General features: G+C 42.5%; 1 protein-coding gene across 1 annotated transcript in view; it reads left to right on the forward strand.

The window, feature by feature from the left end:
- Positions 1–229: 229 nt before the first annotated feature.
- Positions 230–16433, forward strand: part of KCNK10 (potassium two pore domain channel subfamily K member 10) — an 84364-nt gene continuing 68160 nt past the window's right edge. Inside the window, exon 1 of the mRNA XM_066607591.1 lies at positions 230–588. The gene's annotated coding sequence lies outside the window, so the exon portion shown is untranslated. The remainder of the gene's footprint in view (positions 589–16433) is intronic.

Raw genomic sequence — 16433 nt, forward strand, 5'->3', positions numbered from 1 at the left:
ATGAGACTTGCAATTTCTTTAGGACGTAGCCTGCTTTCCACAATACTTTGCTAGGATAGTAGCAGCTACAAATCCGTCTCTGGCTTTTCGCATTATATAACTCTTGTAAAAGGTGATGTCATCACTAATGTGAGAACTTGTATGGAGTTGTAACACGCCCATGTGCATGAGCCCTTAGGTACAGTCACACAGCACTAACTTCAGAAGGGATGAGAATCCATCAGAAGAATTTCTGCTTTCCTCTGATATCGAAATATATTGACAGAGCACCGCAGCTAGGAGAAGATAAAAGGGGGAGATTTGGCACCAAGAGAGGTTTGGTATTAAGCAGAACTGCTATTGGTCTATGAGAAAATTGGGCTTGAGGACTCTCCACCTGCAAGTAAATAGAAGCTAGTGAAGACTTGCTCATCGGGAGAAGCAGTGAAGAACTGGAGCCTGCAGCATCATCCACTAAAGAGTTGATGGAGGGGCCTGAAGAGAACCTGTGCAGAAAGCCACCTAGTACACTTGAGCTAGTCTCTAAAATGAGAGTAGTTCAGCTATTTATTGCGTGGGGCCAGTAAGAAGTTTTAAAAGCTCCAGATGGTGAGTTAATGGGCTAAATGTTTATTAGTCTGGGGATAAGGAAGTCTGGCTGTGGAGAAGGGTGGTTTGCCATGCTCAGTGTGGGCCACCACTGAAGCGCTATTGGCTGAGTGTATTCTCAGCCTGGGAGAGTTAAGGCCCATATACACGCAAAAATAATCTTTCAAATGATTGAGAGATTAAAAGTTTTAGCGATCATTTTGCCCTAATACTAATGCCCATTAGTACTTTATTATTTTCATTTGTGTGCAAATGAGCCTCCAGGAGCTGCTTGCAGAACTCAGCAGGTGGTCTGAGCTCTGCAATTAGCTCCATTGTCCTGGCAGGTACTGCTAAGAGAAAAAAATGTAATCAGCTGCTCCCGTGAAGATAACAGCCTGAGGCCTGTTTTCTTGCAGGGGCTACAGAGAGAATACAATGTTATCTCTAGCTCCCGTGGAGAACACAGCTTGTGGTCTGAATGATGGTTTTTAAACTCCCCTAAAAATCATCGTTCAGATGAAAAGTGCATGGTCGTAGCATTTACATGCAGTGATTGTCGCTCATATGCCATCGTTTTAACAAATTTTGAGTGATAATCGTTACGTGTAAATGGGCCTTTAAGCTCTGGGTAAGTCTGATGTAAGTGCTGCTGGGCTCATACCTGGGGGAAGCTATAGTGAGGTCCTGTAGGGGCATCTAGAAGATTTCAGTCCGGGGGGGGGGGGGCAATGTAATAGTTGCAGCATAGATCTGATTGCCTTATATCCTGTAGTTCTGTTTGGTCAGGTTGACCCTTAAAAGCTATGGATCAAGTTGTTAGGAGGATTGGTATAGTGGAGGATTTTCAGAACCCTGCTAAGGGTTACAAGTGTCTGTAAATTCCTGGACTGTACAACTTGTACAAATTATTGTGATGGTAATTATTATCATTTACAATATTTGCTGCTAATGTATTCATATCAGTATGCTGAACTATAGACATGGATTACTTTGATTCTTAATGATTCGTTATAGTTTTCTAATGTGTCCATAAAAAAAAATGTTGTTTGACTGTGAAATTTGCTTAAGTTGTCCAGAAAAGAAAAAATATAGGTTGGTAACCCTGGTAGGGCCTAAGGTGTAGAGGCTAGTCTCCTGTCCTGTCGCCAGGCCTTTACTTAAGAGTTCACTTCTATGTCAAGAAACTAAGGTTTTTGGAAGAGTTCCTGTGGAGTTAGCAGGAACCCAAGACAAAAGTGATGGGTAATTTACTTTTTTATCTTGTTTGGTTTGTGTTCAGAAATGTCAAAGGGGTTATCAGGGTTTCTAAAATTAATTGCTTAGCCTCAGGATAGGGCATTAACCCTTTGCAATACAATTTTGGATTCAGAGTTTTCTAGGGGGTTTTCTCTTTCTGCCATTATACAATGGCACCGTCTACTGGCCAGAGCCAGTACTGCAGTATGGGACATGCTGGAGAGGCCCCCCCGACAACAGAGTGGCCAGTAATATACAGTAAGAATACCCTGTCAGACGTCTTCTGATAGCAGAGCTGTACAGCCTTCAATCAAAATGTCTTAAAATGTTAGACAGTGGATTGGAAAGGGTTAAAGGGGTTGTCCCGCGGCAAAATGCAATTTTTTTTCAACCTACCCCCGCATTCTGCCCTGTTAAAATCAATACGGTTTGTAAGTAAAAAAAAAAAATCGCTTACCTCCTTCCCAGTTCGCGCAGCATCTTCTTTTCTTCTTTTAAAGATGGCCATCGGTCCTTTCCCAATGATGCACCGCGGGTCTTCTCCCATGGTGCACCATGGGCTCTGCGGTCCATTGCCGATTCCAGCCTCCTGATTGGCTGGAATCAGCACACGTGACGGGATGGAGCTATGCGATGACGCATAGAAGGGGGCGGAGCCAGAACGCCGCTCGTGCCCAGACCGACCAGAAGGGAGAAGACCCTTCTGCGCAAGCGCATCTAATCGGGCGATTAGACGCTGAAATTAGACGGAGCCATGGAGACGGGGACGCCAGCAACGGAACAGGTAAGTGAATAACTTCTGTATGGCTCATATTTAATGCACGATGTATATTACAAAGTGCATTAATATGGCCATACAGAAGTGCTGAACCCCACTTGCTTTCGCGAGACAACCCCTTTAATATCTCATTACTGAGGGTCCAACTCTTGGGATCCCACCAATTAGCCGATTGAAGATGGCTGCACTGAATGTCTAACAAAAAACACAGAATCATAAAACAATCAAAAAAATCCTATCCCCTTTTCAGCAGTAAATCATCTAAGCTTTAGGCCTTATACACATGGCCGTGATGGGCTCCGCAAGCGGAATACCGCAGCGGAGTCCATCACGGCGCCCCCCCCCCCCCAAAGACACCATACTTCCGGTTCCGCTGCGCGAAGTCCCATATGACCCTCCAGCGCGCATGCGCAGTACAGCGCATGATGCGCTAGCAGGGTTATATGACACAGCCGGGGGTGGACGGAGCGCGTATTCATGCTATACTTCCGCTGTGCTACAGCAGAAGTATAGTGTGATGGGCGACTTCCATTGACTACAATGGAAGCTGTCCGCGCGTACACCCGCGGCAAATAGGACATGCCACGGGTAATTTTCATGTTGCGGAATTCCGCAGCATGTTCATTGAGCTATTAGGTTCAATAGAACCTAACAGCTGCAGTGAAACGCGGCGGAAATCCGGCCATGGGAATTAGGCCTTAATCTTTCTACTGAAGCATGGTCCTGCTCGCGAATCAAATCAGTCATAGTTTTGTATCACCACAACCAACTTATACCTTTTTCACTATTACAAGAAAGATACGAAGTTCCCACATCAAATTTTACACATTTATCTAAATCAGAACATTTCTCCACTGCCACCCAGATACACACATCCACCTACCAATGTTCTTGAGGGTCTGGATACTGAACCCCACCAAGACTCTCCAAAAAAACACAAATCAAATTTTAAACACTCCTTTCAGATAACATGTTCCTGGAGAGAACCGGGCACTTCCTAAAATGGGAAAGAGATCTAGCGAGCCAGTTCTGGTGCAAAACTGGAAAAGCAATAGTATATCTTCCATAGAAGATGTCATACTTATAGTTTCAAACAACTGTCTATATGAAAAAATTCTAGCAGTCTAAGTTGGGAAACTAGAAGCCTTCAATGACAAATAGAACATATTGCTTAACCCTTATTCTCCGTTAAAGACCATTTAGACGGGACGAATGTCAAGCAAACAATGCCCGACACTCGTCCCTGCATTCACTCGCTCCCGTGCTCCTGCGCGAGAGCTAGTATCACTGGCTCGCTCACAGAGCGGCCAGCAGGGGGGCAGGGAGGCTGCAGGAGATTTCACTCCTTGCACTCCCCCGCCCCTCTCCATTGACTTAACATAGCGGCCATTCAATGCTGAATGGCTTCTATTTACACTGAGCAATTAGCTCATTGTCCATCGCTTATGCAACATAAACGATGGATGATGAGCTGATCACTAAGTGTAAATAGCAGCCATTCAGTACTGAACGGCTGCTATGTTAAGTCAATGAAGAGGGGCGGGGGAGAGCGAGGAGTGAAATCTCCTCCTGCTGCCCTGCTGTGAGCCAACGATTCTAGCTCCCGTGCAGCAGCATGGGAGCTGGTATGTGCAGGGATGAGTGTTGGGCATCATTTGCCCAACATTCTTCCTGTCTTAAAGGGCCTTTTAATATAAAAACTCAACCCCTCCCTTTATACCCCCATCCATCAATAGCCCAAGGCTCAATAACTATCACAATGGTAGAGTGTTATTTCTTGTTTCAAATGCTAAAAATGTTATTAAAAAAATATTCTGCACATTATAGGCTACAGTTAAACTTATGTAAAAAAAATCTGCATATTTGGACCATATGCTGTATAAGAATGTATAATCTATCCTTTGTAATTAATACTGATGTCCACAACCACAATTACACCTACAACTATATCTTATGTTGAAAATACCAATAACAATTATTGGAAAGAAGATGGCTGCAGTGCTCTTAAAAACATTGCAACCTCTTCAATGTTTATATCTGTCTGGCAATATGCAGTTATTTTAGAATTTTATACTTTTATTAACAGTCATTCTGAGTATTGCAATGTTGGTCCATTAAAGTAAATGGGACAATTCCGGTTACTAAAAGTATGAACCTCCACTGATCAGATATTGATGGCCTATTCTGAGGATATGCTATCAATTTCAAAAGCTTGGATAACCCCTTTTTTTAAGCAATTGTGCCTCTTTGTATGTAATGTAACCATTAAGATTTTAAGCCTCATCTGGGTATTCATGCTTATTATCCCAGTGTAAGTGAAGAAAAGATAAAGGGAACCTGGCACATTAAAATTGTACTCCAGTCTGCAGGCATCAAGTTATAGAGCAGGAGGAGCTGAGCAGATTGATATGTAGTTTTATAGGAAAAGATTCAGTATAACTTGCATTTTAGTCATTTATAGCTCAGCACTTTCTGAGCTGTGAGGTCCAATGGGCGGTCTTATCAGTGACTGACAGCTATATTTGTATGACTCTATATACACAGCTGTCAGTCACTGATAGGACCGCCCGATTGACCTCTATTCCAAAATGAGCAAAATATGTAGATTAATAAAATGCAAGTTTTCCCCTTAAAATGATATACGAATCTACTCAGCACCTCCTGCTCTAGAACATGATTCCTGGCGCTTAAGTTTGACACATCGCAGATTGGGTTGACAGATTGCTGGGAGAAGCTGGTGAGAATCCAGCAGTCATGGTAAACATTGGCACCAATGACAAAGTTAGCAGTAGGTGGAGGATCCTAAAAAAAAAAACAATTTCAGGGAACTAGGATGTTAGCTTAAGGCGAGGACCTCCAAAGTAGGATTTTCTGAAATACCTCCTGTACCACGTGCCACACCAGAAAGGCAGTGGAAGATTAGGGAGCTAAACAAGTAGCTCAAGAGTTGGTGTAGAAAGAAGGGGGTTGTGTTCCTGGAGAACTGGGCTAATTTTGTGGTTGGCTACAGGCTCTACTGTAGGGATAGGCAGCATCTCAATGGGGAGGGTGCAGCTGTGCTGGGGGAGAAGATGGCTAGAAGATTTAAACAAGGGACTGGGGGAGGAGAACCAGAGAGCTAAAGGGAAGATAATGTAGACAGTGACCTGGGACTAAGTAATGGGAATGAGGGGGAACGATGTGAGGGTTCAGTACAATTAGAACTAGAAGAATAGTTAGGGATACACATTAATGTAAAAAATAACCAAAATGCCGTAATTTGAACAATAACGCTGATGACCTGGAAGTAATAACGTCTGAGTACAACAACATAGTGGGAATAACAGAGACCTGGTTGAATGAAAGCTGTGACTGGGCGGTGAAGTTACAAGGTTACATTGTGGGTATTCTTTTATCTTGTCACCACCGGAAGTGTGGGTGGTGACAAGATACTAGGTGCTTGACAGGGAGGTCACGCCCCCTGTTCCTGATAGGTTGTAATTTATGGCCCCCACAGCAGGTCCTGGCACTCACTGCGGTCTTCTGGATCTGAGTATACCGCAGGTGGTGCTGGACCTGCTGTGAGTGTAGGGGCTGGCGGCACCCTTCCCCAAACAGTGCAGCAGGGGCTGTGTCCTCACCTTAGCAGGGCCACTGTAACTCTCTTCCCAGCTGCCTCCCCCAATTAGCACAGCTGTGCCTCTGGGCTCCCCTTACCAGGTCCGATGTCACTGTCCCCGGCGTCAGTGTTCCCTGCGGCGTCGGCTGCATCACCCTACCTGCAGCACCGCAGCAATGACTGGCCGCTTTCACTATCCCCGCCGGCTGCAGTCTGAAGGAAATCGGCGCGGCTCACTTGTAGCGCCCGCCAAGGAGGATGCAGAGAGTCGTTGGTCCACATTTGCCAGCGGTGAAGAGCGCCAGGGGGCCGGCTGACGTGTTTTGTGGCCACCACTGTAGTTCCCCCCCCCCCCCCCCCCCCCCGCACATCAATAAGCAGCCTGTCATCGGGCCAAACACTGCCCTGATTTTAGCCTTCCCATCGGGTTAGGGATGATTTAGGGTTAGGCTTAGATTATTTTTTCTTTGACATTAAAGCCATGTGAAGTAATAAGGTAAGCCCAAATGCTACACTAATCTCTATTCGTCCTGGCAAAGCATAAATCACCGAACAGTGTGCTGCTAGGACCTTTGAGAAGTCACCAATCAGTAGCTAGGGGTGTGACAGGGGTGTTCCTGCATCCAAGCCCTGTCAAACCCCTACCTTCCTGGTGGTGACAAGATGCAATAATACCTACATTATGTTCAGAAGAGATTGTAAAAAAAGGGGAAGGGGTTTGTCTCTTTGTTGGGAAGATATATGTGAGAGAGATGAACATGAGGAGTCTCTATGGGTTAAGATATATGTAAGGAAAAGCAAGAATCAAATCCTTATAGGGGTTTGCTATAGGCCACCAAATATAACAGAAGTCACTGAAAATCTGTTACTGAAGAAACAAATCAGAATAAGGTAATTATTATCGAGGACTTTAACTATCCAGATATAAACTGGGAAACTGAACCTGTGAATCTAATAGAGGTAACAAGTTTCTGTCAATATCTAAAGATAAATACCTTGCCCAACTTGTACAGGACTCCACTAGAGGGACGGCGACTTTGGACTTAAAGGGGTTGTCCCGCGGCGAAATCCAAATTTTTTTTTTAACTTACCCCCGCATTCTGCCCCGTTAAAAACAATTCCGTTAGTTATTTAAAAAAAAAAATCGCTTACCTGCATCCCCGTTCGCGCAGCATCTTTTCTTCTTTTAAAGATGGCCGCCGGTCCTTTCCCAATGATGCACCGTGGTTTTCTCCCATGGTGCACCGCGGGTCTTCTCCCATGGTGCACCATGAATTGTCTTCTCCTTCCTTGCGTTCCACTGCCGGTACAGCCACCTAATTGGCTGATCGGCACCAGGTGACGGGGCGGAGCTACGATGACGACGCGCAGACCAGCTCTCCGGCGCGAGCACACAGCAGAAGACCGGACTGCGCAAGCGCGTCTAAAGAAGCCAGAAGACACCGAAATTAGACGGCTCCATGGAGACGGGGACGCCAGCAACGGAGTGGGTAAGTGAATAACTTCTGTATGGCTCATATTTAATGCACGATGTATATTACAAAGTGCATTAATATGGCCATACAGAAGTGTATAACCCCACTTGCTTTCGCGGGACAACCCCTTTAATATTAACCAACAGATCTGACAGAATAACAAGGGAGCAAGTCAAGTTGAGGGGCAGCTGGGAAATGGTAACAATAGTAAAATACATTTTCCCTTGTCTTTCAAAAGGGGTGTTTTATCAGGGAGCTACCAAAATACTAACTTTAGGAAGACATAGTTCGATCGACTTAGAGATGCCCTTAACCTTATTGACTGGGACAATATCCTCCAGAAATAATGCTACAGACAATAAATGGAAAATATTTAAAAACAACTTAAATACCGTTCATATCTTACAGGAATAGGAAAAAAAAACACGTGGCTCAATAAATGGGGCAAAAAACAAGAAAAAGGAAAGTGTTTAAGTTACTAAAGCAAGAAGGCAGCTAAGAAGCACTAAAAACCTATAAAGGAAGAAATAAATTATGTAAAGCAGATAAAAGCAGCAAAGATGGAGACAGAGACTTATTGCCAAAGAGAGTAAAACTAACCCTAAACTGTTCTTCAATTTATATAAATAATAAAAATATTAATACTGAAAGTGTTGGCTTGTTAATAAATAATGTAGGAAAAATAGTTGTGTGATGACGAGAAAGCAAATCTATAAAATAGTTTTTTTTTCTCTCCAGTGTATTCACAGAGGAAAATGAAATGTCAAATGAGATGCAGAGTGGTAAAGTAAACTCTCTGCTAAATATCACCAGTTTAACCCAGGAAGAATTGCAGAGGAGCCTTAAAAAGATTTAAAAAGACAAATTGCTGGGTCCTGATGGCATACACCCCCGTATTCTGTGATAGAAAGACCAGTGTTTCTTATTTCTTATATTTAAGGACTCCTATAGTGACGGGGGCTGTTCCACTGGTTTTGCACATAAGCAATATGGTGCCAAAATTCAAAAAGGGGTTGAAAAGTAAGCCCGGAAACTACGGGCTGGTCTTACTTCTATTGTGGTTTTATCAGGGATCGCTCCTGTCAAACCAATCTGATCTGCTTCTACGAGGAGGCAAGTTCTAGATTGGACATGGGAGAGTCACTAGATCTTGTATATCCTGACTTTTCCAAAGTGTTTGATACTGAGCTGCATAAAATGTTGGTATATAAAGTGACAATGCTTCGTCTGGGTGAGAATGTGTGTAAGTGGGTAAGTAACTGTCTCAGTGATAGAAAGCAGAGGGTGGTTATTAATGGTGCAAACTCTGACTGGGTCACCATTACACACTAAATGGAAAACCACTGGGCAAAACCGACATGGAAAAGGACGAGAGAAAAATCTAATATGTAAATAGACCCATTGCAAACAATGGGGTCTATTTTCATGCATGTCATGATTTGCAAAACTCACGTGGGAATACCGGCAGTGTAAATCCGATGTCCAAGACAGACATAAGTCGTATTGTATCTAGAAAGACTGATCTTTCACTGCCTTACTCCCCATTAGGAGAAAATCAAGGATACAATAAGCTGGGTTTCAAGTATTCTATTTTGATTGTTTTTCAGGAAGTGACATGTACATTGAGCAGCCACTTTTATCTCCTTCACTCTCCTGAAATAAATATTCATCCTCCACCATTCCTATTGTACCTGTTTTATGGAAGAGTCCTGGCTGATAACTCTGATCTATGACATATCTATGGTCAGAACAGGAGAGATGGAAAGAAAGAGAATGAATGAGACCGTACGACGGTGATTTTTGTCAGTAAAATGTGACCATTTTCTATGCAAATTTTTTTTTTTTTTCATGCTATTTTTTTTCAACCGTGTTTTTCTCTGCTCTGCACTGCCTGGCTTTTCATGTGGTCCCTATAGTAACCTGCCTTAAAAATGGAATACCGTCACATGAAATTCACATGCAAATCGCATGGCATACAATTGTGATTGGATTTTTTTTTAATGCTTCCATAGAAAATAATGGGTGATTCTTGGAGAAGAATCTCACAAAAATAGGGCATGCAGCGATTTTTTTAACTTGGACTATGGGTCCAAGAGAAAGATCGCTCATGTAAATTAACTCATTCAAATGAATGGGTTCTGTTCCTGTGCAAGTTCTGTCCATCTCTGAATCAGACAGAACTCGCACTGGAAAATCGCATGTGTGAATACACCCTGAGGAAAACAAAGGAGAATAGATCTGAAAGAAAGGAATGAATGTGATTGAAGAGGAATTCATTGCATTATCTGCAATATAGATAAAGTGAAGACCAGCTTGCTACTTGATAAACACAGCTGATCGTTTTTGGGGTGGAGGATGGCACTCGGATTCCTCCTCACTTCTCTCCCCTCCTTTTGTGCATTGGATACAGTGGAGCTTCCTGCACTCTAGGAGGGGCTGATGTCACCCTGCTCCCCCTGACAGGGGCATACACCATCCTTCCCTGGTTACCTGGCAGGGGCGGGCACCTCTACTTGCTGTGGGAATGCTCAGCTCTCACCCCTCCGCAGCCTCCTCCCTGGCACCTGGGGCACATAAAGCAGCAGCTGGTGTATGGATGATGGGGTACAACGCTCTCTCAGCTGCGGAGTCTTTGTGCTTCCAGGGGAAGCCCATGTGTAGGCTGCGGGCTCAGCCATTGTCTGCAGCTTGTGCTTTGTGCTCTGCATCTGAATATGTATTGTGAGAAGACAAGCACCCTCTGCTGCAGGGACTTCCCATGTATCTGCCATGTGCTGCTGACCATCCAAGCGTATCCCCAGCCAGCAAGCTCAGCCAGGAATACTGAGCTCTCCTCTCCTGGCCAGTAAGTACCCAGTAGTGGCATCATCACCATCATCATCCAGTAGCCTTATCCTCACCATACACTATGTGTGTGATTAAAGAGGGGACCTCACCAGGAGGTACAGAGGTAACTTCTCATCCTGGCAGGGGGAGGGGGTGTTTCTAGTGTTGGGGGGGACCTTTCCTGATCACACACTGCAGTCTGCTCCACCAGCCATGACGTTATGTCAGATGCTCCTCATCATCTTCATCATCCTCACAGTGCATTGTGCAGTTTCCACCCTGCCTGGGTGTCTATCAGCAGAGGTAGCCACCACAACACACATGTGTAATGCTGCAGTCACTGCTCCATCAGGCTATAGCAGTCTGCTCCAATCCAGAAGAGGTGCAGCCTCCAGCCTAGAGCTGATGTGATCAGAAGAAGGAAGGACCACCTCATCCCCTCTCTAGGATTGTCTCATCTCACCCCTTCTTCTTCAGGATTGTCTCATCTCCTCTCCAGGATTGCCTCATCTCTGTGTCTGCCCAGCCCTCAACATTCATGTTGCAGTAACCTGACCAGCTGGGATTTGTGTCTGGGGTGGTTACTACTCTTATACAGCAGACATGAAATTCCCTATAGAGAACCCAAGGAAGAATGTGAACTGGGATCCGCAAGGTGGGTGTATATACTCTGCGCACATGGGTGCAGGCTCTGCCGCAGAGCACAATGCCCACTGCTTGATAGACTGGTATCTGCACTAACGCTGTTTTCCTTGCACTGTGAATGGGTGGGTACTGGCTGTTTGTGTCTCCTGCCCTAATGCCCTGCATGTGCCAGCTGCTGCAGAGTGCCACAGGCTGAGTCCCTCTCCACAATGCAGCCCATGGGGGGAACTCCAACCTTTCTTCAAACTCATAAACATTTAAATAGCTCTGCAGTAGGAACACTTGTATGTGTGATCACCCCCAGCATGTGCATAGCAATAACAAGGTGCCACTGACTTTGCTGTAAACTTCCCTCCTGCCTAGTGAAGTTCTTATTAGTGTTTATGAGAGGAGAATGCTAGTGCAGTGTGGGTGTAGCAGCATTTACCTGTCACAGGTCAGGCAGGTGTAGGAGCCCCCAGCTCAAGAGCAGTCAGGGGGTAATTACTATGGTAGAAAGTATTCAGAACAACAGTGGAATATAAATGAATGAATATATATATATATATATATATATATATATATATATATATATATATATATATATATATATATATATATATCCTGTATGATGGTTTTATTATACTCCATATTAATACACTTAAACTAAGGCTCAAATTCACACAGTAGGGAATTCAACACATCCATCAGAATTTACTTTCACAAGGGGTTAAATGATAAAAGATTGCTAAGTAATTGCAGCTGTAATGTAGTTCAGTGTTTATTTTACTGCTCATAAAAGTATCCATATCAAAATAAATATTAGTAATGCTAGTGATAATATACACAATACATTGTATGTACATAAACTGAATCCTCGTCACATCTGGTATCGGTGCTGAGACACAATATATTGACTATTGACACTATTTGAAACTTTTACACACACCTTTTATATCAAATGAATGGGTGACAAAACGACATAGGGTAAAATTATTGTTTTTATCAATAGCTACAACTATAATTACATTCACCAGCACAATAGTGATACTCACTACATCTTGCATAGCTGAGATGGACACAATATCATTATAGGGCTTATATTGTTTTGACTGATGATATTTCTATTACGGCTCCCTATGACATCAGCTTGAGATTGGAAGTTCCCGTGTTGTGGAATTCAGGAGAAGGGAAATGGAACAGTTCACTTAGATTTCAATTGATGGTTGTCGTCCTCTAGAATCAATAGCTCACTTATTAGAACTCTTGGCTAAAGGTAATAGAAGGTCAGGAGCGATAATAAATAAATGTATGTATGTACAGATAGTGTATTAATATACACACATTATCTTCAGCTGACCACTGATCTTTTATTTAGTGTATGGGGGTTCATCCTCCTAGTATCAGGGTTTATACGCTAAGGGCTTGTTTTACATGTAACGATTGTCGTTAAAAGGGAATAGCTGGATCATGTGAATTTAAATGATAATCGTTCTGTGTAGACATGGACGACTGAGGACAAATGATAATTTGTTCACTTATCGTTCGTTTGTTCATCTTATTTAGACATAAAAAAATCTTCACAGTCATTCACAAGTCTTTACATGTAAACGGCGATCATGCTGTCATTCCCATTCACTTGTATAGTCCTCTGAACAATCAATGCTCGAGTTAAAATATAAACTACTATCTGCATGTGTAAACTGACTGCATTTTAAAGCATTTCTTTGGTTGGAACCATTTCTCGCTCCTTGTAAAAGAACCCAAGACTTCAGGCTTCAATCCTATTGACAGTTTGTAGGGCTGAATACTGTTCCTACAGAGCTATGCAAGACAGTTGATTGCAGTAACCGTATACGAGATGTGACCTCTGAAAGACCAGTCAGTGGGCTGATCTCTTGAGTTTTGGAGACACCTTATATTCTGGGCGGTGTCGGATCCTGCCATGTTTACTATGCTGCTTGACCATAGACCATATTACGTCATTGTTTTTGTTCTTTAGTTGTTACTGGTCTTTGTTATAAAGAGTTACCCAGACATAAAGTGATACAGATTTATACCTGTAACAGTGCTGCTGGGATATCAAGAAACTTCATTCATGGGGTGACACCTTTTTGAAGTGTTACAATATCCGTAGAGCAGAATTAACAAGATGCCGCAGCATGGATCTCAGTAAACTGACTCTAGTTCCACATTATTATTCAATTAACATTGATCTGATCTACAATAACTGGTTGAAAAATGCAGCCAGGAGATGATCACAGCAGGGTTGTGTAGGTGTCTATCCACTAAGAAAAACACTGACACCACTACATGCCCTGCCCTTGTGGTATAATCTTGTCCATACGAGTCCAGTGGTGATGGCCATGAATGAGTCATGAGTGGGGGACTTGATGTAGGCAAGAAGACAAGGAACCTATGCAGATGAGAAATAACTCAGGTGACGATTAACTATATGACCCTTGCGAGCAAATCTTGTTCAATGTGTCACACTGAGTAATTTACTGACAATAGTGTCATGGTCAAGCCTGAGCATTTGATAGCCGATTTGCAAAAGACAGTACTTCCTTTTTTTTTTTTTTAAACCTCATAGATACAATGACCATGGAGACCATAACTACACATAACATGCCAATAGAGACCATGACCATCGTGATAATGACTATAGAGACCATAAACATAATAATGACTACAGAGACTATGACCATGTACACAATGACTTTAAAGATCCTGACTATAAAAACCATGACCGTGGAGATCATGACTATAGAAACCAGGACCCTATGTTCATGGTCTCCATGACCATGGATCTAACTACAGAGACCATGACTGTAGAGACTGTGAAAATGGGTACCTTGACAATAAAACCCCTGACTATAGAGACTGACAATGGAGACCATGATTATAAACACAATTGTAGATTCTAGGACTAGATACAGTAAACTACAACACAGAACCTGACAACTGAAACTAAGGCCATGACCATATAGACCATGAAGTTATGACCATTGAAACTATTCTTACCATACAGAACAAAACGACTGAAACCATGACCATTGAGACCATGGCTGTAGAGGCAATTACCACAGAAATAATGAGGATTGAGATCCTGACCATAGAGGTGATCTAATGTATACTGTTATTCCAAACTGAATTCGTAGATAATCTGCTGCTTGTGGTTGCAGAACAAATGGTGTAATAATCTCCATATCTTCACTGCAGCCATATGAATCCATTGTGTCTGCATACAGCGTCCAGTGAACATAGATTACAATGCAGTTCAAAGATTACTATACTGTTTGTCCCAGGCCTGAATAGTGTGAATATGTTTATCACAGTGGTCAGTAACATCTGTTATCATTATCACATCTGCAAACTGCTGCCTCAATGCCAAGTCAATCCTGCAACTAACTGGCTTTAAAAACTATTTTTTAATCTTGTGATGCCATTTCTAATGCAAGAGATGTTCCCTCAGAGGCTGCGAGTTGTTTTCTTTGGATTTGGTTGAATCTATATGTGACAACCAATAACACAACAGTGTAATCTATGTGATACTACAAATATACTGTAAAACAATGCCTTTATTACTAGTAGATTGTGTATTGTGTTGCTATTTACTTTACAGTGATTCTTGCTGCATGATTAACTGATGCATTCACAGAGATCACTATGATACCAGAGGGGAGAACCTTTGGTACTTATAGCCATCGTGTTGTAACATGACAGCCAAGTTCAAATAGGTGGTGTCCTCATAAGTAGGAAATAGTTGCATCTTCTCTCCACTGTGTTCACCTACAAAGCAAATCTATTGCTCCCTGTCATCATTTTTTCAAATATATTAATACATTTTTAAAAAATGCCAACACTTAACCCCATAACTTTTTATTTTTCCATCAATAGGACTATTTGAGGGCTTCTTTCTTGTGAGGTCACCTATAGTTTGTAGTGGTACAATTTTACACTTTTTGATAGCTTTTTGCTACATTTTTTCTTGAAGACAGAGGGACCAAAAAATTGCAATTCTACCATTGTTTATTAATCATGCAGGATTTGGTCTTTTAGTAAACTTGACCATTAGTGATTTGTGGTGATTTACGGGTTTTTTTTTCATGTTTTTTTTTTTTGTTTGGATGTGACAAAAAAGTTTTATTTTTTTTTTTTGGTTTTTTACATTTTTAAAAAAGTTTATTTTCAGAATAATTCAAAGTCTTCATTTTTACTTTTAGCTTTTTTTATATTCGTTCCACAGGCAAGTCTTTACGAGGCAAACTGTCATGGCAGCCTGGGAACCTTTAGAAGTGCCCAGGCTGCTAAGACACCCAGATGGCACTCCCGTGATCTTATTGCGAGGGGATGGAAGGGGGAGGGGGGTTGCGGGTGGGCGATCAGGACATTTGAATGGCACTGTCAAAATTGACAAAGATTTTATTAACAGCCGCAATCAAAGTTCTCTTGGACTGCAGCTGTTGCCAGCAGGTGTCGCTGTCAAAGACTGCCTATACCCGCCGTGTATGAAGCAAGTTTCGGCTCCCGAGCCAGCTCTATACACAGCATATGATGTGGAGGACTATATATACTTGCCGACTGCTTGGGGGTGTTCAGTTAGGAGGTACCCGTATATAGTCATATGTGTGATGGGAAGGGGTTAAGACAGGTGAATACAATCTATTGTTTTTTGTTATCTGCTATTTCATTGAAATTGACTGTAAGGGTACTTGCACACAGGCTCTTTTGCCATCCGATTTTCCAGAACGAAAAATCCATCCAAAAATCGGATGGAAATGGCACCTATAAGTGACACTGGAGTAAGATGTGTCAAATGTAATAAAAGGCGCAAAGTTAGTACATTTGTCATATCTTGGGTCTCACTTGAACCACTTGTACAAATCTAGTAAAACCTGCTGTAGATCTGCACTATAATTTGCACAAGTTTCTGTTTCGCCTCCAGCCCCTCTAGCCAAGTATACCCTACTTTATAGAAGAGTGGCAATGGCAGCAGAAAAGTCACAAAACATTTGCGCAAGTGGGACTTGCACAAAGATGTACTATCTTTGTTTATTGGCTATACAATTCGGGTGCTTTCACATGTAATGGAAAATTTTGCCATGCAGAAAAATCCTCACTGAAATTCGCATGTCTAAGATGTGTATTTGAAAATGGTTTAATTCTGCAGGCAAATCCACATTAATGTCCATATGAAGGCTATGCTCAGACATTGGAATCTGACATGGGATTTTCTGTGCAGAGTCCGCTTCTAAAAGCACAGCAAAAATACGCAGATAGGCCTTGTGTTGATGCGCCTATTTTACCTCGGATTCACATGTGG

The sequence above is a fragment of the Eleutherodactylus coqui genome, chromosome 6, assembly GCF_035609145.1.
Source record: "Eleutherodactylus coqui strain aEleCoq1 chromosome 6, aEleCoq1.hap1, whole genome shotgun sequence".
Classification (NCBI taxonomy): domain Eukaryota; kingdom Metazoa; phylum Chordata; class Amphibia; order Anura; family Eleutherodactylidae; genus Eleutherodactylus; species Eleutherodactylus coqui.